Raw genomic sequence first — 27487 nt, 5'->3', positions numbered from 1 at the left:
ACCCTGGGTCACTAAGGAACTGACACATGTTCCAACGGTCAGATTTCAAACACACATGGCCACTTTACATGGGCTACAAGCAAAGCTGACTTGTCCGACTCTGGACAAGATTCGCTCTCATAGTCTTCACTCGAAGACATAGGTTTTGGTTAAGCATCACTTCGGTCATTCTGACTGGTTCTCTTGGACCCCACTTAACAGTACGGTGGTTCCTATGACTCAACAAAGAAGAAAAAGAACTACGGAAGATCTAAGTCTTCGAGCTCCATAGGCTTCATGCGATGTCTTCTCTTGTCATAGTCTTCAACGTGAATATCTTCACATACCACCTTTGACTTGAATGTCTTCATATATTTTTAGGGGTCATCTCTTGTAGGAAAACCGAATCAATGAGGGACTTCTACCTGTGTTATCCTACAATTCTCACAAACACATTAGTCCCTCAACTAGGTTTGTCGTCAATACTCCAAAACCAACTAGGGGTGGCACTAGATGCACTTACAATAATCACCCAGTTATGTTGTGACGTTTGATATCACACTAAGTGTTCCTCCGGTATTCGGGAGTTGCATAATCTCATAGTCATAGGAACATGTATAAGTCATGAAGACAGCAATAGCAATAAACTAAACAATCATAGTGCTAAGCTAATGGATGGGTCTTGTCCATCACATGATTCTCTAATGATGTGATCCCGTTCATCAAATTTCAACATATGTCCATGCTAGGAAATTTAACCATCTTTTGATTAACGAGCTAGTCAAGTAGAGGCTTACTAGGGACACTCTGTTTGTCTATGTATCCACACATGTACTAAGTTTCCAGTTAATACAATTCTAGCATGAATATAAACATTTATCATGATATAAGGAAATATAAACGACAACTTTATTATTGCCTCTAGGGTATATTTCCTTCAGTCTCCCACTTGCACTAGAGTCAATAATGTAGTTTACATAGTAATGATTCTAACACCCATGGAGTCTTGGTGCTGATCATGTTTTGCTCATGGGAGAGGCTTAGTCAGCGGGTCTGCAACATTTAGATCCGTGTGTATCTTGCAAATCTCTACGCCTCCCTCCTTGACTTGATCGCGGATGGAATTGAAGCGTCTCTTGATGTGCTTGGTTCTCTTGTGAAATCTGGATTCCTTTGCCAAGGCCATTCAACCAGTATTGTCACAAAAGATTTTCATTGGACCCGATGCACTATGTATTACACCTAGATTGGATATGAACTCCTTCATCCAGATTCCTTTATTTTGCTACTTCTGAAGCAGCTATGTACTCCGCTTCGCACGTAGATCCCGCCATCATGCTCTGCTTACAACTGCACCAACTGACAGCTCCACCGTTCAATAAAAATATGTATCCGGTTTGTGACTTCAGTCATCTGGATCAGTGTCAAAGCTTGCATCGACGTGACCTTTTACGACGAGCTCTTTGTCACCTCCATAAACGAGAAACATATCCTTAGTCCTTTTTAGGTATTTCAGGATGTTCTTGACCGTTGTCCAGTGATCCACTCCTAGATTACTTTGGTACCTCCCTACTAAACTAATAGCAAGGCACGCATCAGCTCTGGTACACAGCATAACATACATGATAGAACCTATGGCTGACTGATACGTCTCCAACGTATCTACTTTTTCTCTTTTTCTCTTGTTTTGGACTCTAATTTGCATGATTTGAATGAAACTAACCCCGGACTGACGTTGTTTTCAGGAGAACTACCATGGTGTTGTTTTTGTGCAAAAATAAAAGTTCTCAAAATGGAACGAAACTTCATGAGGATTTTGTATATAATAAATGAGAATTTCTGGAGCCAAGACCTACTGGAGAGACCCCCCTGGGTGGGCACAACCCACCAGGGCGCGCCCCCCTCTCTTGGCGTGCCCAGGTGGGTTGTACCCACCTGGTGGCCCCGCAGAGCTCAACCCTCACACTATAAATTCCTATTTTCAGAGAAAAAATCAGGGAGAAAGAATTATCACAATCCACGAGACGGAGCCGTCGCCAAGCTCTGTTCTTCCTCGGGAGGGCAGATCTGGAGGCCGTTTGGGGCTCCGAAGAGGGGGATCTTCATTCTTCGTCATGACCAACCCTTCTCCATCGCCAATTCCATGATGCTACCCACCGGGAGTGAGTAATTCCTTCGTAGGCTCGCTGGTCGGTGAGGAGTTGGATGAGATTCATCATGTAATCGAGTTAGTTTTGTTAGGGCTTGATCCCTAGTATCCACTATGTTCTTAGATTGATGTTTCTATGACTTTGCCATGCTTAATGCTTGACACTTTGGGCCCTGGTGCCATGAACTCATATCTGAACCGTTTATGAATTCATCATTATATCCAGATTTAGATCCGATCTTGCAAGTTAGTCACCTACTATGTGTTATGATCCGGCAACCCCGGAGTGACAACAACCGGGCCCACTCCCGGTGATGACCATAGTTTGAGGAGTTCATGTATTCACTATGTGTTAATGCTTTGTTTCGATTCTCTGTTAAAAGGAGGCCTTAATATATCCCTTAGTTTCCAATATGGACCCCGCTGCCACGGGAGGGTAGAATAAAAGATGTCATGCAAGTTATTTTAATAAAGCGTGTATGACTATTTATGGAATACATGCCTACATTATATCGATGAACTGGAGCTAGTACCGAATAGCCCTAGGTTATAATTGTCACATGATGAATATCATCCAACAAGTCATCGATCCAATGCCAACGAACTTTTCCATATTGTTTTTGCTAAGTTACTACTGCTATCATCATTGTTACACTTGCTACAAAATTAATGATATCACTATTACTGTTACTATTGATGTTGTCACTACTATCAAAACTATCAAACTACTTTGCTACTGACCACTTTGCTGCAGATAATTAATCTCCAGGTGTGGTTGAACTGAAAACTCAGCTGCTAATACCTTCAAATATTCTTTGGCTCCCCTTGTGTCGAATCTATAAATTTGGGTTGAATATTCTACCCTCGAAAACTGTTGCAATCCCCTATACTTGTGGGTTATCAAGACCTTTTTCTGGTGCCGTTGCCGAGGAGCATAGCTATATTTGTTGAGTCACTTGAGATTATTATCATAGTATCACTATGAAGAATCTGAAGGATCCTAAGACAAAGATATTTCCCTCAAGGATGAGGGGAGGTAAGGAACTGCCATCCAGTTCTGCTTTAGATTCACCTTCTGTTATGAGTAAACTTGCAACACCACCAAATGCTATTAATTCTAGTAAGTCACAAGTTATTGATGATGCTACTTCTACTATGAATGATGCTTATGATGATGCTAGTAGCTTGCTTGATAATGATGATCTGCCACTTGGTGAATTTCTTGATAAACAAATTGCTAGAGTTATACAACATGATGTTGTTGAATCCGATGATGAGCTTAAAACTGAATCTCCTGAAACACCTACTAGAACTAGCCTTCCTGGATATGAATTGCCTAAGGTACCTGAGGGTTATGTTATGAGTGAAGAAACAACTAGAGATATTCTTGCTTGCAATGATAGAGATGATCTAGAAAAATTATTACACAAGTATAAAGAAAATCTGAATGCTAGAATGGAATGTAATCCTAAGTTTGCTACTTCACCTATCTTTATTGATGATAAGGATTATGAATTCGCTGTCGACCCAGAGTTAATTACTTTGGTTGAATCTGATCCTTTCCATGGTTATGAAACTGAAACTGTTGTGGCACATCTTACTAAGTTGAATGATATAGCCACCCTTTTACTCATGATGAGAAAACTCACTATTACTTTATTATTAAATTATTTCCTTTCTCATTAAAGGGTGATGCTAGAGCTTGGTATAATACTCTTGCTCCTGGTTGTGTGCATAGCCCTAGGATATGATTTATTACTTCTCTAAAAAATATTTTCCTGCTCATAAGAAACAAGCTGCCTTACGAGAAATATTTACCTTTGCTCAAACTAAAGAAGAGAGTCTCCCACAAGCTTGGGGGAGGCTTTGCCAGTTACTTAATGCTTTGCCTGATCATCCTCTTAAGAAAAATCAAATACTTGATATCTTCTATAATGGACTAACTGATGCTTCTAGGGACTTCCTAGATAGTTGTGCTAGTTGTGTTTCTAGGGAACGAACTGTTGGTCAAGCTGAGGAATTATTGAAAAACATATTGAGAAACTATGATGATTGGACTCTACCTGAACAACCGCCTAAACCCACTCCAAAGAAGAGGGGTATATTATATCTCAGTCCTGAAGATATGCAAGAGGCAAAGAAATCTATGAAGGAAAAAGGGTATTAAAGCTGAGGATGTTAAAATTTTACCTCCTATTGAAGAAATACATGGGTTTAATACACCACCACTGCCTAAGGTGGTAGAGGTAAACTCTCTTATGAAGTTTAATGATAATGACAATCCTAGTCAATGCCTTTATGAGTTTGAAAACTATATTAGAAAACAAGATCACTACAATGCAAATGTTATGAAACAATTGAAATATAATTCTGATATGATTGCTGCTACGTCTTGAGCTTGCGTTGGTTTTCCCCGAAGAGGAAGGGATGATGCAACAGAGTAGCGTAAGTATTTCCTTCAGTTTTTGAGAACCAAGGTATCAATCCAGTAGGAGGCCACGCTCAAGTCCCTCATACCTGCACAAAACGATAGCTACTCGCAACCAACGCGATTAGGGGTTGTCAATCCCTTCACGGTCACTTACGAGAGTGAGATCTGATAGATATAATATTTTTGGTATTTTTGGTATAAACATGCAAAGTAAAAAGTAAAGGCAAAGTAAAAAGCAAAGCAAGATTAAAGTGATGGAGATTGATATGATGAGAATAGACCCGGGGGCCATAGGTTTCACTAGTGGCTTCTCTCAAGAGCATAAGTATTCTACGGTGGGTGAACAAATTACTGTTGAGCAATTCACAGAATTGAGCATAGTTATGAGAATATCTAGGCATGATCATGTATATAGGCATCACGTCCGTGACAAGTAGACCGAAACGATTCTGCATCTACTACTATTACTCCACTCATCGACCGCTATCCAGCATGCATCTAGAGTATTAAGTTAAAAACAGAGTAACGCCTTAAGCAAGATGACATGATGTAGAGAGATAAATTCATGCAATATGAAATAAACCCCATCTTGTTATCCTCGATGGCAATGATGCAATACGTGCCTTGTTGCACCTTCTGTCACTGGGAAAGGACACCGCAAGATTGAACCCAAAGCTAAGCACTTCTCCCATGGCAAGAACTACCAATCTAGTTGGCCAAACCAAACGGATAATTCGAAGAGACTTGCAAAGATAACCAATCATACATAAAAGAATTCAGAGAAGATTCAAATATTATTCATAGATAGACTTTATCATAAACCCACAATTCATCGGTCTCAACAAACACACCGCAAAAAGAAGATTACATCGAATAGATCTCCACAAGAGAGGGGGAGAACTTTGTATTGAGATCCAAAAAGAGAGAAGAAGCCATCTAGCTACTAACTATGGACCCGAAGGTCTGAGGTAAACTACTCACACTTCATCGGAGAGGCTATGATGATGTAGAAGCCCTCCGTGATGACGGCCCTCTTCCGGCGGAGCTCCGGAACAGGCCCCAAGATGGGATCTCGTGGATACAGAAAGTTGCGGCGGTGGAATTAGGTTTTTGGCTCCGTATCTGGTCGTTTGGGGGTACGCATGTATATATAGGAGGAAGAAGTACGTCGGTGGAGCATCGAGGGGCCCACGAGGCAGGGGGGCGCCCCCCACCCTCGTGACCGCCTCTCTGATGCCTTGGCGTAGGGTCCAAGTCTCCTCGATCACGTTCGGTGAGAAAATCACGTTCCCGAAGGTTTTATTCCGTTTGGACTCCGTTTGATATTCCGTTTCTTCGAAACACCGAAATAGGCAAAAAAAACAACAATTCTGGGTTGGGCCTCCGGTTAATAGGTTAGTCCCAAAAATAATACAAAAGTGGAAAATAAAGCCCAATATAGTCCAAAACAGTAGATAATATAGCATGGAGCAATCAAAAATTATAGATACGTTGGAGATGTATCAGGCATCCCCAAGTTTAATTCCTGCTCGTCCTCGAGTAGGTAAATGATAAAAAGAGAATTTTTGATGCAGAGTGCTACTTGGCATAATTTCAATGCAAATCTTCTTAATTGTGATATGAATATTCAGATTCGAAAGATTTAAGACAAATGTTTATATTGACATAAAAATAATAATACTTCAAGCATACTAACAAAGCAATTATGTCTTCTCAAAATAACATGGCCAAAGAAAGTTATCCCTACAAAATCATATAGTCTGGCTATGCTTTATCTTCAACACACAAAGTATATAAATCATGCACAACCCCGATGACAAGCCAAGCAATTGTTTCATACTCTAACTTTTTCAAAACTTTTTCGATCTTCACGCAATACATGAGTGTGAGCCATGGATATAGCACTATAGGTGGAATAGAATGGTGGTTGTGGAGAAGACAAAAAGGAGAAGATAGTCTCACATCAACTAGGCGTATCAACGGGCTATGGAGATGCCCATCAATAGATATCAATGTGAGTGAGTAGGGATTGCCATGCAACGGATGCACTAGAGCTATAAGTATATGAAAGCTAAAAAAACTAAGTGGGTGTGCATCCAACTTGCTTGCTCATGAAGACCTAGGGCAATTTGAGGAAGCCCATCATTGGAATATACAAGCCAAGTTCTATAATGAAAAATTCCCACTAGTATATGAAAATGATAACATGAGAGACTCTCTACTGTGAAGATCATGGTGCTACTTTGAAGCACAAGTGTGGTAAAAAGATAGTAACATTGTCCCTTCTCTCTTTTTCTCTCCTTTTTTTATTTGGGCCTTTTCTCTCTTTTTTATGGCCTCTTTTTATTTGGGCTTCTTTGGCCTCTTTTATTTATTTTTTTATTTTTCGTCCGGAGTCTCATCCCGACTTATGGGGGAATGATAGTATCCATCATTCTTTCCTCACTTGGGACAATGCTCTAATAATGATGATCATCACACTTTTATTTTTCTTACAACTCAACAATTACAACTCGATACTTAGAACAAAATATGACTCTATATGAATGCTTTCGGCGGTGTACTGGGATATGAAATATGACAATGATGGAGTGTGTCATGATAAATGGAATGGTGAAAAGTTGCATGGCAATATATCTCGGAATGGCTATGGAAATGCCATAATAGGTAGGTATGGTGGTTGTTTTGAGGAAGGTATATGGTGGGTGTATGATACCGGCGAAAAGTGCACGGTATTAGAGAGGCTAGCAAAGGTGGAAGGATGAGAGTGCGTATACTCCATGGACTCAACATTAGTCATAAAGAACTCATATACTTATTGCAAAAATCTAGAAGTTATCAAAGCAAAGTATTACGCGCATGCTCCTAGGGGGATAGATTGGTAGGAAAAGACCATCGCTCGTCCCCGACTGCCACTCATAAGGAAGACAATCAATAAATAAATCATGCTCCGACTTCATCACATAACGGTTCACCATACGTGCATGCTAAGGGAATCACAAACTTTAACACAAGTATTCTTTAAATTCACAACTACTCAACTAGCATGACTTTAATATTATCACCTCCATATCTCAAAACAATTATCATGTTTCAATCTTTTCTTAGTATTCAACACACTCAAAAGAATGTTTCACAAATCTTGAATACCAAGCATATTATTATTAAGCAAATTACCATGCTATTAAGAGACTCTCAAAATAATTTAAGTGAAGCATGAGAGATCAATAGTTTCTTTAAAATGAATCTACCACCGTGCTCTAAAAGATCTAAGTGAAGCACATAGAGCAAAAGTATAATGCTCAAAAGATATAAGTGAAGAACATAGAGCAAAACTACTTAGCTCAAAAGATATAAGTGAAGCACATAGAGCAAAACTACTTAGCTCAATAGATATAAGTGAAGCACATAGAGTATTCTATCAAATTTTAATTCATGCATGGCTCTCTCAAAAGGTGTGTACAGCAAGGATGATTGTGGCATACTAAGACACAAAGACACAAATAATACAAGACGCTCCAAGCAAAACACATATCATGTTGGTGAATAAAAATATAGCTCCAAGTAAATTACCGATGGAAGTGGACGAAAGAGGGGATGCCTTTCGGGGCATCCCCGGGCTTTGACTTTTTGGTGTCCTTGGATTATCTTGGGGGTGCCATGGGCATCCCCAAGCTTAGGCTCTTGCCACTCCTTGTTCCATAATCCATCAAAAGAATTCACCCAAAACTTGAAAACTTCACAACACAAAACTTAAAGTAGAAAACTCGTGAGCTCCGTTAGCGAAAGAAAACAAAAGACCACTTCAAGGTATTGTAATGAACTCATTCTTTATTTATATTGGTGTTAAACCTACTGTATTCCAACTTCTCTATGGATTATAAACTATTTTACTAACTATAGATTCATCAAAATAAGCAAACAACACACGAAAAACAGAATCTGTCAAAAGCAGAACAGTCTGTAGTAATCTGTAGCTAGCGCAAGATCTGGAACCCCAAAAATTCTAAAATAAATTGCTGGACGTGAGGAATTTATCTATTAATCATATTCAAAAAGAATTAACTAAATATAACTCTTCAAATAAACATGACAGCAGTTCTCGTGAGTGCTAACGTTTCTGTTTTTTACAGCAAGTTCAACAAGACTTTCCCCAAGTCTTCCCAACGGTTCTACTTGGCACAAACACTAATTAAACACACAAAAAACACAACCAAAACAGAGGCTAAATAATTTATTTATTACTAAACAGGAGCAAAAGGCAAGGAATAAAAATAAAATTGGGTTGCCTCCCAACAAGCGCTATCGTTTAACGCCCCTAGCTAGGCATAAAAGCGAGGATAGATCTAGGTATTGCCATATTTGGTAGGCAATCCATAAGTGGCTCTCATGATAGTTTCATATGGTAATTTTATTTTATTTCTCGGAAAGTGTTCCATGCCCTTTTTAATGGAAATTGAAATCTAATATTCCCTTCCTTCATATCAATAATCGCACCAACCGTTCTAAGGAAAGGTCTACCAAGAATAATAGAACAAGAAGGATCTATATCAAGAACAATGAAATCTACGGGCACATAATTTCTATTGGAAACAATAAGAACATCATTAATCCTTCCCATAGGTTTCTTAATAATGGAATCCGCAAGATGCAAGTTTAGAGAGCAATCATCAAAATTACGGAAATCTAGCAAATCACACAAAGTCTTGGGAATAGTAGAGACACTAGCACCAAAATCACACAAAGCATAAAACTCATGATCTTTAATTTTAATTTTAATAATTGGTTCCCAGTCATCATAGAGTTTTCTAGGGATAGAAACTTTCAACTCAAGCTTTTCTTCATAAGATTGCATCAAGGCATCAACAATATGTTCGGTGAAGGCTTTATGTTGACTATAAGCATGTGGAGAATTTAGCACGGATTGCAACAAGGAAATACAATCAATTAAAGAGCAACTTTCATAATTAAATTCCTTGAAATCCAATATAGTGGGTTTAGCAACATCTAGATTTTTATTTCTTTCAATCCCACTTTCACCAATTTCATCATAAAGATCTAAATACTCCGAATTTTAAGAACGCCTTCTAGGTAAAGGAAGATCATATTCAGTTTCATCAAGATTCATATTGCAAAACAAAGATTTAATAGGTGACACATCAATAACTTTTAGATCTTCATCTTGAGTTTCATAGGTATTGGAAGAACACGCTTTAATAAAGGCATCTTTGGAAGCACGCATCCTAGCGGTTCTTTCCTTGCACTCATCAATGGAAATTCTCATGGCTTTGAGAGACTCATTGATATCATGCTTAGGAGGAATAGATCTAAGCTTTAAAGAATCAATCTCAAGATAAATTATATCAACCTTTCTAGCCAAACCATCAACTTTAAGCAATTTCTCTTCAAGCAAAGCATTAAAATTCTTTTGTGAATTCATAAACTCTTTAACACTATTCTCAAATTCAGAGGGCATCTTATTATAATTTCCATAAGAGTTGTTGTAGGAATTCCCATAATTATTAGAAGGATTACTAGGATATGGCCTAGGATTAAAATTCCCTCTATAAGCGTTGTTACCAAAATTATTCCTACCAACAAAATTCACATCGATAGATTCATTGTTATTCTCAATCAAAGTAGACAAAGGCATATCATTAGGATCAGAAGAAACACTCTTAGTAGCAAATAATTTCATAAGTTCATCCATCTTTCCACTCAAAACATTGATTTCTTCTATCGCATGCACTTTTTTATTAGAAGATCTTTCAGTATGCCATTGAGGATAATTAACCATAATATTATCTAGGAGTTTAGTAGCATCTCGTAAAGTGATTTCCATAAAAGTGCCTCCCACGCCCGAATCTAAAAGATTTCTAGAAGCAAAATTCAATCCGGCATAAAAAATTTGTATAATCATCCACAAATTCAAACCATGAGTAGGGCAATTACGTATCATTAATTTCATTCTCTCCCAAGCTTGTGCAACATGTTCATGATCAAGTTGCTTAAAGTTCATAATATCATTCCTAAGAGAGATGATCTTAGCGGGAGGGAAATACTTAGAGATAAAAGCATCTTTGCACTTGTTCCAAGAATCAATACTATTTTTAGGCAAAGACGAAAACCAAGCTGTAGCACGATCTCTAAGCGAAAAAGGAAATAGCTTCAATTTAACGACATCATTATCAACATCTTTTTTCTTTTGCATATCACATAAATCAACGAAGCTATTCAGATGAGTAGCGGCATCTTCACTAGGAAGGTCGGTGAATTGATCTTTCATAACAAGATTCAACAAAGCAGTATTCATTTCACAAGATTCAGTATTGGCAAGAGGAGCAATTGGAGTGCTAAGGAAATCATTATTATTGGTATTGGTGAAGTCACACAATTTGGTAGTATCTTGAGCCATCGCGACAAACAAGCAAACTAGCACACAAGCAAACAAGAGCAAAGGGGCAAAAGATGCAAATAGAGAGGAAGGATAGAGAGAGAGGGCGAATAAAACAATAAGGGTGAAGTGGGGGAGAGGAAAACGAGAGGCAAATGGCAAATAATGTAATGCGAGAGATAGGGATTGTGATGGGTACTTGGTATGTTGACTTTTTGCGTAGACTCCCCAGCAACGGTGCCAGAAATCCTTCTTGCTACGTCTTGAGCTTGCGTTGGTTTTCCCCGAATAGGAAGGGATGATGCAGCAGAGTAGCGTAAGTATTTCCCTCAGTTTTTGAGAACCAAGGTATCAATCCAGTAGGAGGCCACACTCAAGTCCCTCGTACCTGCACAAAACGATAGCTACTCGCAACCAACGCGATTAGGGGTTGTCAATCCCTTCACGGTCACTTACGAGAGTGAGATCTGATAGATATAATATTTTTGGTATTTTTGGTATAAACATGCAAAGTAAAAAAGTAAAGGCAAAGTAAAAAAGCAAAGCAAGATTAAAGTGATGGAGATTGATATGATGAGAATAGACCCGGGGGCCATAGGTTTCACTAGTGGCTTCTCTCAAGAGCATAAGTATTCTATGGTGGGTGAACAAATTACTGCTGAGCAATTGACAGAATTGAGCATAGTTATGAGTATATAGGCATCACGTCTGTGACAAGTAGACCGAAACGATTCTGCATCTACTACTATTACTCCACTCATCGACCGCTATCCAGCATGCATCTAGAGTATTAAGTTAAAAACAGAGTAACGCCTTTAGCAAGATGACATGATGTAGAGAGATAAATTCATGCAATATGAAATAAACCCCATCTTGTTATCCTCGATGGCAACGATGCAATATGTTCCTTGCTGCCCCTTCTGTCACTGGGAAAGGACACCGCAAGATCGAACCCAAAGCTAAGCACTTCTCCCATGGCAAGAACTACCAATCTAGTTGGCAAAACCAAACGGATAATTCGAAGAGACTTGCAAAGATAACCAATCATACCTAAAAGAATTCAGAGAAGATTCAAATATTATTCATAGATAGACTTGATCATAAACCCACAATTCATCGATCTCAACAAACACACCGCAAAAAGAAGATTACGTCGAATAGATCTCCACAAGAGAGGGGGGAAATTTGTATTGAGATCCAAAAGGAGAGAAGAAGCCATCTAGCTACTAACTATGGACCCGAAGGTCTGAGGTAAACTACTCACACTTCATCGGAGAGGCTATGATGATGTAGAAGCCCTCCGTGATGATGGCCCTCTTCCGGCGGAGCTCCGGAACAGGCCCAAGATGGGATCTCGTGGATACAGAAGTTGCGGCGGTGGAATTAGGTTTTTGGCTCCGTATCTGGTCGTTTGGGGGTACGTATGTATATATAGGAGGAAGAAGTACGTCGGTGGAGCATCGAGGGGCCCACGAGGCAGGGGGCGCCCCCCACCCTCGTGACTTCCTCTCTGATGCCTTGGTGTAGGGTCCAAGTCTCCTGGATCACATTCGGTGAGAAAATCATGTTCCCGAAGGTTTTATTCCGTTTGGACTCCGTTTGATATTTCGTTTCTTCGAAACACTGAAATAGCCAAAAAACAGCAATCTGGGTTGGGCCTCCGATTAATAGGTTAGTCCCAAAAATAATATAAAAGTGGAAAATAAAGCCCAATATAGTCCAAAACGGTAGATAATATAGCATGGAGCAATCAAAAATTATAGATACGTTGGAGATGTATCAATTGCTCGCTTGTGTGACTTGTTATTTAGAATTTCAAATGATGTTAGAGGTGTTGGAAAGCATGCTTCTATGGTTCAAACTCAACTAGAACAAGTTGCTAAATCACAAAGAGAATTGCTTGATGAAATGAATCATAATATGCATGACTTTGCTGTTAGAGTTGTAACTAGGGGAGGTAAAATGACTCAGGAACCACTTTATCCTGAGGGACACCCAAAAAGAATTGAACAAGATTCACAAAGAGCTAACACGAGTTCACCTAGTCCTTCTAAAAAGAAAAAGAAAAACTATAGGACTTTGTACACTTCTAGTGAACCTGAAATAGAGAAACCTCCTGATAATGAAAATGAAACTTCTATCTCTGATGCTGAAACTCAGTTTGGTAATGAACACCCACCTACTGATAATGAAAAAGTTAATGATGAGGTTCATGAAGACTCTCAACCAACCAATGATATGATAACTGTTGGGCTTGACTCAAAAAGTTAATGATGAGGTTCTATCAAAAAGAATTATGTGAAAACTGCTTTGTGTGATTTAGGAGCTGGTGTTAGTGTTATGCCTTTCTCTTTATATAAAAGACTTGACTTGAATAAACTCACACCTACTATAATATCTTTGCAAATGGCTGACAAATCAACAGCCATACCCATCAATATTTGTGAGGATGTGCCCGTTGTTGTTGCTAATGTTACTATTTTAACTGACTTTGTTATACTTGAGATGCCCGAGGACGACAACATGTCGATTAGCCTTGGTAGACCCTTCTTGAATACTGCAGGGGATGTTATTGATTGCAATAAAAGCAAGATCACCTTTCATATCAATGGTAATGAGCATACGGTGCACTTTTCTAAGAAAAAATTCCAAGTGAACGGTATTAATGTTATTGAAAAATCTCTGACAATCACTATTGGAAGTTTTCTAATACCTCTACCTACTGTCAAAAAGAAATATGAAATGCTTATTGTTGGGGAAATGCATATCCCCATTGAGGTAACTTAGTGATTTACGAAAGTTCTTCGGTTTCAGGCTAATCGAAAGTGGTTGTTAATAAGACTTGATCAACCTTATTAATGGATCATTTTTGAAGATGAATTTAGTAAGCACTACCTTCTGTCCCTACTTTTTATTCTTTGTTTTTATTAGTTAAATAAAATAAAATGCCATGTTTTGTTTGTTTTCTGACTTTCCCCTGCAATAAAAAATGACCCAAAAACAAAAGTTCTCAGAATGCCCTCAAAATTTTACACGATTTTTTTTTGAATATCTGAGAATTTTTGGTGTAATAAACATCAGAGGGAGGTGCACGAGGTGGGCACAACCCACCTGGGTGCATCCTGGTGGGTTGTGATCCCCACATGGGCCCCCTCACTTATCTCTTTAGCCCACATCATCACTTACCTCTAGAAAAAAATCCATTGCTCTCTCTCTCTCCCGTGTTCTTGAGCTCAAATCCACAGATTTCGATCTCTTTGCTCAAAGCTCCGTTTCCGAAACTATTTCGGGGGATTGTATCTTGGTATGTGACTCTGATGTCTACTACACAACCTTCTTCTTGTAGACGTTGTTGGGCCTCCAAGTGCAGAGGTTTGTAGGACAGTAGCAAATTTCCCTCAAGTGGATGACCTAAGGTTTATCAATCCGTACGAGGCGTAGGATGAAGATGGTCTCTCTCAAGCAACCCTGCAACCAAATAACAAAGAGTCTCTTGTGTCCCCAACACACCCAATACAATGGTAAATTGTATAGGTGCACTAGTTCGGCGAAGAGATGGTGATACAAGTGCAATATGGATAGTAGATAATAGTTTTTGTAATATGAAAATATAAAAACAGCAAGGTAACAAATGATAAAAGTGAGTGTAAACAGTATTGCAATGTGTTGAAACAAGGCCTACGGTTCATACTTTCTCTAGTGCAAGTTCCCTCAACAATAATAACATAATTGGATCATATAACTATCCCTCAACATGCAACAAACAGTCACTCCAAAGTCACTAATAGCGGAGAACAAACGAAGATATTATGGTAGGGTACGAAACCACCTCAAAGTTATTCTTTCCAATCAATCCATTGGGCTATTCCTATAAGTGTCACAAACAGCCCTAGAGTTCATACTAGAATAACACCTTAAGACACAAATCAACCAAAACCCTAATGTCACTTAGATACTCCAATGTCACCTGAAGTATCCGTGGGTATGATTATACGATATGCATCACACAATCTCAGATTCATCTATTCAACCAACACAAAGGACCTCAAAGAGTGCCCCAAAGTTTCTACCGGAGAATCACGACGAAAACATGTGCCAACCCCTATGCATAGGTTCATGGGCGGAACCCACAAGTTTATCACCAAAACATACATCAAGTGAATCACGTGGTATCCCATTGTCACCACAGATACGCACGGCAAGACATACATCAAGTGTTCTCAAATCTTTAAAGACTCAATCCGATAAGATTACTTCAAGGGGAAAACTCAACCCATTACAAGAGAGTAGAGGGGGAGGAGAAACATAAGATCCAACTATAATAGCAAAGCTCGCGATACATCAAGATCGTATCACCTCAAGAACACGAGAGAGAGAGAGATCAAACACATAGCTACTGGTACATACCCTCAGCCCCAAGGGAGAACTACTCCCTCCTCGTCATGGAGAGCACCGGGATGATGAAGATGGCCACCGGAGAGAGATTCCCCCTCCAGCAGGGTGCCGGGACGGGTCTAGATTGGCTTTCGATGGCTACGGAGGCTTCTGGCGGCGGAACTCCCGATCTATTGTGCTCTCTGATCGTTTTAGGGTATATGCGGAAGAAGTACATCATGGGGGCCACGAGGGGACCACGAGGGTGGAGGGCGCGTCCAGGGGGGTGGGAGCATCCCCCTACCTCGTGGCCTCCTTGATGCTTCCCTTGCGTGCACTTCAAGTCTTATGGCTTCTTTCCTTCCAAAAATGAGTTCCGTGAAGTTTTAGGTCAATTGGACTCCGTTTGATTCTCCTTTTCTTCGAAACCCTAAAACAAGGTAAAAACAGAAACTGGCACTGGGCTCTGGGTTAATAGGTTAGTCCCAAAAATGATATAAAAGTTTAGAATAAAGCCCATAAACATCCAAAACAGAAGATAATATAGCATGGAGCAATCAAAAAATATAGATATGTTGGAGACGTATCAGACTCCACCATTTGTCCAATTAGTTTTTGTTTTAGTGGTCTATACTTTGAATAATTAGCTACTCTTGGTGCTGCTGTAGATGTGCTTGCATGTTGAATTCTTAGTGTTCTAAGTAGTTTGAATGCTTACTATGGCCTCTATGTATCCCTATGAGTAGTTGCTATCAATCTTATAAAGTTTTGTTGACAAATTTTTGTCACCCCAAAATTTTTATTTTCAGAAAATTGTACACGGACATGATGAACCTATTTGGAAGGAGTTCTTCGAGGAGACGATCCTCAGGGGCATCTTCTAGTGATAGTTCTGCTCGTCGTTCTTATGTTGAACCAAGTGATAGTTCCACACGAAGTGCCGCTACCAAAACATGCTTATGGCCTTGCAATGAGTATATGATGTGAGTGGGCATTAAGGAGGAATTTGAGTAATATGTTCACGATGCCGGTCACGGTCCCTACCTCTCAGATAAGTGTGAACAACACTAACTTCTCACTGAATCACTTGTCAAAGGATTTAAATATTTTCCGCGTGAGTCTAGGGTATCGTTTATGATTTATGATAATCCATTTACTATTCCACTAGAGAATTTTTCTTACCATTGCAAACTTCCATTTTGGGGTTTGCTTGATGAGCCATCAACGGCTAAGTTTGAGTCTTTCTTGACTAGCCTTTGTTACGGTGAAAATAGGGGAGTGAGACAAGGAAGAATAAAGAGCATCCACTTTCCTGCAATTTAGTACTTTGCATTATTTAATAGGAAATGCATAGTAGGCAAGCAAGACTGTAGCATACTTTATGCGACAGACTTGAGCCTCATTCACACTGCTCTCACTAGTGAAAGGAATTATAACCTTGGAGCGATTGTTGCACGTAGACTTTAGCATAATGCTAACAATGGTTGGTTCTATGGTGGAATTTACGCCATGCGTTTAGCACAAGGGCTGGGTGTTTCACCTTTGCCCTTTGATCCTATCCTACCCACGCAGTATTTAGATTTTGACACCTTAAAAGAGCATAAGATTCTTAAGGGAAAGGTTGATAACTTCACCTATAATCTTTTTTTTAACCAAACATCTGTTGTGGACACATATTTGCCCACGCCTGCTCTTTTTAACTATAACAGGAAGGGAAGATATATTTTTTTCTTGAGAGCGAGGCCCAAGCTCATAACGCAGCAGTGGTGGCGGCACGACATGCTAAGGCATCCGCACCGAGAGCCTATGTGAGCTACCACACCGACTACTACCCTCTAGGCTACTAACCGATCACCAACTTAGGCCAAAAGCCTAAGAGCTTGGAGGAGTACATGTTTCTCACCGACATTACATTTATGTCTACATATCATTCTACTTGTCGGTGTTCACACTTTTTCATTGTATCATCCATGCTTAGATTTATTTTCTTACTTACTTCTTGTGTGCTTGTAAAACTTTAGAAAAACATAAGAAAAAAATTAGTTGTAGTAATTTACTTTCTATGCATGCTTAGTAGTATTATTAAAAAAAGAAAACCCAAAAAGATTTCCTTGTTCTTCTTTTGCTTGTTGGGAGCTTTCCCGTGTAAATAGTTTTTCTTGTTTTTGCTTTTCCCTTTTACTTGCTTGTTGAAGAAAACCAAAAACTCCAAAAATAATTCAGTGTGTTTCTCTAAATTTCTTTTTCTTTTTATTTGAGTTGTACTGAGGAGAAGACCATGATGAAAATGTTGAGCGGCTCTCATATGAATAATTGTTGAACTAATAAAGAGCACATTTTACCTTGTATTCTCCTGTTGAATAATACAGATTCCAGCTTAGTCCGGGGCACTCTTGCACTATTATTATTTTCATATCGTTCGGTCGTGCAAGTGAAAGGCAATAATGACGACATCCGATGAATTGGCTGTGGCAAAGAGAAACTGGTATGAACTCGACTTGTTCTATTTATGTAAATATGTTTAACGTGGTATCCATGCTTCAGCCCATTGTGATTAAACATGTTTGCAATGACAATTAGAGATTATAGTTTCTCATGCCATGCATAAGTAGCTGGGAGTTAATAATGATTTATCTTGGATATCAACATCGCGTTAAAATGATTGTGATGTAGTATGATGATATGGTATCCTCCTATGAATGTTCGAATGGCTTGACTTGGCACATGTTTATGCATGTAGTTGAATCAAAACCAACATAGCCTCTATGATATTTATGTTCATGGTGTCCATATCCTACTCATGCTAGTGTCCAATGTTACTTACACATAATGCATGGTTATGATCGATGTTACTCTCTAGCTGGCCACTTCTCAATCTAAGGTGCAAGCCTTCGCCTGCACTAAGTGGGAATTCTACTTGTACATCAAAAACCTTGAACCCAAAGTTATTCCAGATGAGTCCACCATACCTACCTATATACGGTATGACCCTGCCGTCCTAAGTAAATTTGCATGTGCCACCTCTAAAAGCTTCTAAAAAGTATGTGTTTTGTGTGCCTGGATCGTTCATGGAATGACAGGAGGTGGTCGGTATCTTCCATGCTAAGTGGGTTATTCTCAGGTTGAGTGTTTATTCACTCACCATTGCATGAGAAAAGGGCGGTAATAGGGATGCCCAGTCCCAAACTGCAAAATACAAAAAGAGTTAATCGCTCGAATAATCAAATAAAAACTCCAAATGGAGTCAAAACATTTACTTTTATCACTTGGGAACCGCCACTATCCTGTTTAGCATGGGAGATATTGATAATTGATGGCCGTGAAGTAAATGAGAAGGGTGCATGTCTCAAAATATCATTTATCTCTGTTTTAAAAATTGAGCTCTGGCACCTCTGCAAATAACTGCTTCCCTCTGCGAAGGAACTATCTAGTTATTTTTATGTTGTGTCATCACCTTCTAAAACAAGCGCCAGAAACTGAGTAGAGCACAGCTGTCATGATTTATGCATTGTGTGTATCTAATGTTGGGTGCATCATGATTGGATCTTTTCTACCATGAATTAATATGTTTAGTCGCTGCTTGAACTTTGGAGGTGCTCTGCATTTATGTTTTGCGGTCTCAGAAAGGGCTAGCGAGATACCACTATTGTCATATTATATCATGGTTGTTTTGACAACGTGTTGCCGTTTGAGATATCTTATTGTTGCTCGCTAGCTGATTATGTCATTGATATGAGTCATTATAATCTTTAAGACTTATTGTCGACATGGTTAGTTATAATGCTGGCTGAAAACCTGGGTGTTGTTTAAGCTTATTTATGCAAACAAGAGCAAAAGAGTTCATAAAAGTTTTTCTTTCTCACTTTCAGTTTATCAACTGAATTGCTTGAGGACAAGCAAAGGTTTAAGCTTGGGGAGTTGATACGTCTCCAATGTATCTACTTTTTCTCACGCTTTTCCTCTTGTTTTGGACTCTAATTTGCATGATTTGAATGAAACTAACCCCATACTGACGCTGTTTTCAGCAGAACTACCATGGTGTTGTTTTTGTGCAGAAATAAAAGTTCTCGGAATGGAACGAAACTTCACGAGGATTTTTTATATAATAAATGAGAATTTCTTGAGCCAAGACCTATCGGAGAGGGGCCCCTGGGTGGGCATAACCCACCAGGGCGCGCCCCCCTCTCCTGGCGCGCCCAGGTGGGTTGTACCCACCTGGTGGCCCCGCGGACCTCAATCCCGACACTATAAATTCCTATTTTCGGAGAAAAAAATCAGGGAGAAAGAATTATCGTGGTCCATGAGACGGAGCCGCCGCCAAGCCTGTTCTTCCTCGGGACGGCAGATCTGGAGTCCATTTGGGGCTCCGGAGAGGGGGGTCTTCGTTCTTTGTCATCACTAACCCGTCTCCACCGCCAATTCCATGATACTCCCCACCGAGAGTGAGTAATTCCTTTGTAGGCTTGCTGGTCGGTGAGGAGTTGGATGAGATTCATCATGTAATCGAGTTAGTTTTGTTAGGGCTTGATCCCTAGTATCCACTATGTTCTTAGATTGATGTTGCTATGACTTTGCCATGCTTAATCCTTGACACTTTGGGCCCGGGTGCCATGAACTCAGATCTGAACCGTTTATGAATTCATCATTATATCTATGTTTTAGATCGGATCTTGCAAGTTATAGTCACCTACTACGTGTTATGATCCGGCAACCCCGAAGTGACAACAACTGGGCCCACTCCCGGTGATGATCGTAGTTTGAGGAGTTCATGTATTCACTATGTGTTAATGCTTTGTTCCGGTTCTCTATTAAAAGGAGGCCTTAATATCCCTTAGTTTCCAATATGGACTCCCCTGCCATAGGAGGGTAGGACAAAATATGTCATGCAAGTTCTTTTAATAAAGCATGTATGACTATTTATGGAATACATGCCTACATTATATCGATGAACTAGAGCTAGTACCGAATAGCCCTAGGTTATAACTGTCACATGATGAATATCATCCAACAAGTCACCGATCCAATGCCTACGAACTTTTCCATATTGTTTCTGCTAAGTTACTGTTGCTATCATCACTGTTACACTTGCTACAAAATTACTCTATCACCGTTACTGTTACTATTGCTGCTGTCACTACTATCAAAACTATCAAACTACTTTGCTACTGATCACTTTGCTGCAGATAATTAATCTCCAGGTGTGGTTGAATTGAAAAATCAGCTGCTAATTGATATCTACTACACAACCTTCTTCTGGTAGACGTTGTTGGGCCTCCAAGTGCAGAGGTTTGTAGGACAGTAGCAAATTTCCCTCAAGTGTATGACCTAAGGTTTATCAATCCATGGGAGGCTTAGGATGAAGATGGTCTCTCTCAAACAACCCTGCAACCAAATAACAAAGAGTCTCTTGTGTCCCCAACACACCGAATACAATGGTAAATTCTATAGGTGTACTAGTTCGGCGAAGAGATGGTGACACAAGTGCAATATGGATGGTAGATATAGGTTTTTGTAATCTGAAAATATAAAAACAGCAAGGTAGCAAGTGGTAAAAGTGAGCGTAAACGGTATTGCAATGCTAGGAAACAAGGCCTAGGGTTCATACTTTCACTAGTGCAAGTTCTCTCAACAATAATAACATAATTGGATCATATAACTATCCCTCAACATGCAACAAAGAGTCACTCCAAAGTCACCAATAGTGGAGAACAAACGAAGAGATTATTGTAGAGTACGAAACCACCTCAAAGTTATTCTTTCTGATCGATCTATTCAAGAGTTCATACTAGAATAACACATTAAGACACAAATCAACCAAAACCCTAGTGTCACCTAGATACTCCAATGTCACCTCAAGTATCCGTGGGTATGATTATATAATATGCATCACACAATCTCAGATTCATCTACTCAACCAACACAAAGAAGTTCAAAGAGTTCCCCGAAGTTTCTACCGGAGAGTCAAGAAGAAAACGTGTGACAACCCCTATGCATAAGTTCACGAGGTCACGGAACTCGCAAGTTGATCACCAAAACATACATCAAGTGGATCACGTGATATCCCATTGTCACCACAGATAAGCACATGCAAGACATACATCAAGTGTTCTCAAATCCTTAAAGAATCAATCCGATAAGATAACTTCAACGGGAAAACTCAATGCATCACAAGAGAGTAGAGGGGGAGAAACATCATAAGATCCAACTATAATAGCAAAGCTAGTGATACATCAAGATCGTGCCGACTCAAGAACACGAGAGAGAGAGAGAGAGAGAGAGAGAGATCAAACACATAGCTACTGGTACATACCCCCAGCCCCGAGGGTGAAACTACTCCCTCCTCGTCATGGAGAGCGCCAGGATGATGAAGATGGCCACCGGAGAGGGATTCCCCCCTCTGGCAGGGTGCCAGAACAGGTCTAGATTGGTTTTCGGTGGCTACGGAGGCTTCTGGCAGCGGAACTCCCGATCTATTCTGCTCCCCGATGTTTTTAGTGTATATGCACATATATAGGCGAAAGAAGTCGGTCGGGGGAGCCACGAGGGGCCCATGAGGGTGGGGGCGCGCCCAGGAGGTACGGCACGCCTCCCTGCCTCATGGCTTCCTCGAAGCTTCCCTGACATGTACTCCAAGTCTCCTGGATTGATTCCATTCTGAAAACAACTCTCCCGAAGGTTTCATTCCGTTTGGACTCCGTTTGATATTCCTTTTCTTCGAAACACTGAAATAGGCAAGAAAACAACAATTTGGGCTGGGCCTCCGGTTAATAGGTTAGTCTCAAAAATAATATAAAAGTGTTTAGTAAAGCCCATAAACATCCAAAATAGATAATATAATAGCATGAATACTTCATAAATTATAGATATGTTGGAGACGTATCAGCATCCCCAAGCTTAATTCCTGCTCGTCCTCGAGTAGGTAAATGATAAAAGAAAGAATTTATGAAGTGTGAATGCTAGCAGGCGCACAAGTTTGATCAACGATAATTTGAATCACCTTTTCTAGCATCGTCATATGTCATAACAGTAGCTCATCTCATAAAACTTTTCATGATCAAGTAACAAATTATTCACATGTTAAAGTATAGATCATAAACTTTCTTGAGAACTAACAAACCGTGTTATTAGTCATCAAACAATTACAATTCATCTTATTTCCAGGAAGGGTCTATGTCAGAGCCTTGATTCAGCAAACTTCACATACTCAACTATCATTTAGTATTTCACAGTTGCTAACACTCACGTGATATTTATGGGTTCAAAGTTTTAATCAGACATAGAGAAAGATAGGGGCTTAAAGATTCGCCTCCCAACATTTTACCTCAAGGGTAATGTCAACAATAATAGTTCATGATGCCTTACATCCAATTGGATATATATATATATCAGGATCTTTCCAACACAATGTGCTTGCCAAAGGATAAAATGTAAAAAGGAAAGGTGAAGATCACCATGACTCTTGCATAAGGTATAAGACAAGAATAAAAGATATGCCCTTCGTAGAGGGAAGCAGAGGTTGTCATGCACTTCTATAGTTGGATGCACAAAATCTTAATGCAAAAGAACGTCACTTTATATTGCCACTTGTGATAGGGACCTTTATTATGCAGTCCGTCGCTTTTATTGCTTCCACATCACAAGATCGTATAAAGCTTATTTTCTCCACACTAATAGATCATACATATTTAGAGAGCATTTTTTATTGCATGCACCAATGACAACTTACTTGAAGGATCTTACTCAATCCATAGGTAGGTATGGTGGACTCTCATGGCAATACTGGTTTAACGGATGTTTGGAAGCACAAGTAGTATCGCTACTTGGTGCAAAGAATTGGCTAGCATGAGGGAGAAAGGCAAGCTCAGCATGTTGAATGATCCATGACAATATACTTTATTTCAGATATAAGAAAACATAACCCATTACGTTGTCTTCCTTGTCCAACATCAACCTTTCAACATGTCATATTTTAATGAGTGCTCACAATTACAAAAGATGTCCAATATAGTATATTTATATGTGAAATCTCTCTTCCCTCAATATTCTTTCATGAATTGTTCAAGTGACCAATACAATGTTTGCTAACCTTCAATAAATTTACCACCTCTACTTCTTATATGTGAAGTCATTACTCCCCATGGGATAAGCATATGAAACATATATAATTTCAAATTTATTATATTCAATTCATTCAACTATTTACTCATAGGATATAAGTGAAGTACATGAGTAAATGACAAACTACTCCAAAAATATATAAGTGAAGATCAATGAGTAGTTAAATAATTATTTAGCTATGTGAAGACTCTCCCAAATAATTTCAGATCTTGATACTTTATTCAAACAGCAAGCAAAACAAAATAAAATGACATTCTAAGAATAGCAAACATCACGTGAAGAAGCAAAAAATTAGGATCAACCGATACTAACCGATAGTTGTCGAAGAAGAAAGGTGGGATGCATGCCAACCAGGGCATCCCCAAGCTTGAGCTTTTGTCTCTCCTTAATTCCTCTCATATCACGGTCTCCCTAGATCTCAAAAGCTTCATCCACACAAAACTCAACAAGGACTCGTGAGATAAGTTAGTATAAACCAATGCAAAAACCTTATCATACTCTTATGTAGCAAATCACTAAAATTATTAATCAACATTGCATACTAAATGCTCCACATGTTTAATAGTCCTATCCTCAAATAGAATCGTTAAACAAGCAAACATATGCAAACAATGAAAACATAACAGCAATCTGCCTAAACAGGACAGTCTGTGAAGAATGCAGCAAGATCCATACTTCCCTAGCTCCAAAATTTATGAAATAAAATTCCCACTGTATTAAATTTATCAGATATTATTATGAAAAAGGTTTCAACATTTTATCAAATTCTGAATTTTCTAGGGAATTTTTGCAACAGTGGTAAACTTTCTGTTTTCAAACAGCAACATGTATACTTGTAAATTTGGCATAGTAAAGGCTATCAATGCCACTTTTATTGAAATAAAAGATGCAAAACATTTTTCTAAATAAAAGAAAGAAAATCCTAAAAAAATAAATTGACGCTCCAAGCAAAACACATATCATGTGGTGAATAAAAATATAGCTCCAAGTAAAGTTACCGATGAACGAAGACGAAAGAGGGGATGCCATCCGGGGCATCCCCAAGCTTAGGATCTTGGTTGTCCTTGAATATTACCTTGGGGTGCCTTGGGCATCCCCAAGCTTAGGCTCTTGCCACTCCTTATTCCGTAGTCCATCGAATCTTTACCCAAAACTTGAAAACTTCACAACACAAAACTCAACAGAAAATCTCATGAGCACCGTTAGTATAAGAAAATTAATCACCACTTAGGTACTGTTGTGAACTCATTATAAATTCATATTGGTGTAATATCTACTTTATTCCAACTTCTCTATGGTTCATACCCTCCGATGCTACTCATAGATTCATCAAAATAAGCAAACAACACAATGAAAACAGGATCCGTCAAAAACAGAACATTCTGTAGTAATCTGTATCAAACATACTTATGGAACCCCGAAAATTCTAAAATAAATTTCTGGACGTGAGGAATTTATCTATTAATCATCCGCTAAAAGAATTAACTAAATAGCACCCTCCATTAAAAATGGCAGCAAATCTCGTGAGCGCTAAAGTTTCTAATTTTTACTGCAAGATCGCAAAGACTTTCCCCAAGTCTTCCCAAAGGTTCTACTTGGCACAAATGCTAATTAAAAGCATAAAACCACATCTAAATAGATGCTAGAAGATTTATTTATTACTAAACAGAAACAAAAATAAAATTGGGTTGCCTCCTAACAAGTGCTATCGTTTAACGTCCCTAGCTAGGCATGATGATTTCAATGATGCTCACATAAAAGATAAGAATTGAAATATAAAGAGAGCATCATGAGGAATATGAATAGCACATTTAAGCCTAACCCACTTACTATGCATAGGGATTTTGTGATCAAACAACTTATGGGAACAATAGTCTACTAGCATAGGAAGGCAAAACAAGCATAACTTTAAAACTTTAAGCACATAGAGAGGAAACTTGATATTATTGCAATTCCCATAAGCATATATTCCTCCATCATAATAATTTTCAGTAGCATCATGAATGAATTCAACAATATAACTATCACATAAGGCATTCTTTTCATGATCTACAAGCATAGAAAATTTTCTACTCTCCACATAAGCAAAAATCTTCTCATTCATAATAGTGGGAGTATCATAAGAAACTCGAATACTATGAATTGTTTCCATATTAAAAGAATAAAGTTCAGAAAAAGCGTAATCATAATCATGACAAGTTTTATAAATATAATCATGACTACTTTTTATAGCATACATGTCATCACAATAATCATCATAAATGGCAACTTTGTTCTCATCATAATCAATTGAAACCTCTTCCAAGATAGTGGAATCATTACTAAATAAAGTCATGACCTCTCCAAATCCACTTTCATAATTGTCACAATAAGATTCAACACCCTCCAAAATAGTGGGATCATTACTTCCTAAAGTTGACACTCTTCCAAACCCACTTTCATCAATATAATCATCATAAGCAGAGGGCATGCTATCATCATAATAAATTTGCTCATAAAAACTTGGGAGACTAAAAATATCATCTTCATCAAACGTAGCATCCACAAGCTTGGGACAAACATTAATTTCAGCAAATACATTCTCAAACATGTCATTCTCATCAAACATAGTATCCCCAAGCTTGGGCCTTTTCATATCATAAGCATAATCACTCTCATCATTAATGGTATGGATAGCACCAATAGTATGACAATTATCATCATCACAATGAGTAACAGGAGCAACATCATTTGGGAGGGATACATTTTTACCTTTGCTTCTCCGTCTTTTCTTTTTCTTCCTCACATCATGTGTGGGTTTAATCCTATTTCCGGAGCTCCTTATTAATGAGATTGGTTGAATAGGAGGCTCCTCCTCATTACATGATTCATCATAAGAAATAATAGGAGGATATTGGGAGGTCTCTTCCCTTTCATTAGTATTCTCTTCATCTTCTAGTTGTTTTCTTGTCTTTATGTAATTGGCAATATGAGGATTTTCAATGCCATTCACTGCACAATACATAAAAAATTCTTCTAGATCAAAATCAAGAAATCTATCAATATTAAATTTTGGAATACCCTCAGTTATACGTTTCATTTCTTCATACCCCAAAACAAGACTAAGCTCTTTATGATGCTCAAGGGTAATCAAGTTATCACAATTTTTCGACACGATTTGATCATGAAACAAATAGCATTGGAGCTTTAAATGACCATGTTCATTGCAAAGTTCACAAGGATGGCAATAAATATTGAATATTTCAGCACAATCATCTAGCCTTTCTTGCAACCATTTAGTTTCCAAATACTTATGCCTCTTGCAAAATCTATCTTCCCTATTTGGTGTGTGCTTGCAAGCTCTATGTATCCCACAAAAGTTGACATGCTTATAAGAGACATTTTCATCATGACTAGTGCAATCATCATTAGTACTATGGATATTCAAAGAGTTCATACTAATAACATTGCAATCATGCTCGTCATACAAAGATTTAGTGCCAAACATTCTAATGCATTCTTCTTCTAACACTTTGGCACAGTTATCGGAATCCTTATTTTCATGAAATACATTAAAAAAGATGAAGCATATGAGGTAACCTTAATTCCATTTTTTGTAGTTTTCTTTTATAGACTAAACTAGTGGTAAAACAAGAAACTAAAAGATTCGATTGCAAGATCTAAAGATATACCTTCAGGCACTCACCTCCCCGGCAACGGCCCCAGAAAAGAGCTTGATGTCTACTGATGTCTACTACACAACCTTCTTCTTGTAGACGTTGTTGGGCCTCCAAGTGCAGAGGTTTGTAGGACAGTAGCAAATTTCCCTCAAGTGGATGACCTAAGGTTTATCAATCCGTACAAGGCGTAGGATGAAGATGGTCTCTCTCAAGCAACCCTGCAACCAAATAACAAAGAGTCTCTTGTGTCCCCAACACACCCAATACAATGGTAAATTGTATAGGTGCACTAGTTCGGTGAAGAGATGGTGATACAAGTGGTATATGGATAGTAGAAAAAGGTATTTGTAATCTGAAATTATAAAAACATCAAGGTAACAAGC

Source organism: Triticum dicoccoides, chromosome 2A (genome assembly GCF_002162155.2).
Source record: "Triticum dicoccoides isolate Atlit2015 ecotype Zavitan chromosome 2A, WEW_v2.0, whole genome shotgun sequence".
Classification (NCBI taxonomy): Eukaryota; Viridiplantae; Streptophyta; class Magnoliopsida; order Poales; family Poaceae; genus Triticum; species Triticum dicoccoides.
The sequence above is the reverse complement of the archived record's forward strand: the minus strand, read 5'-3'. Positions refer to the sequence as shown.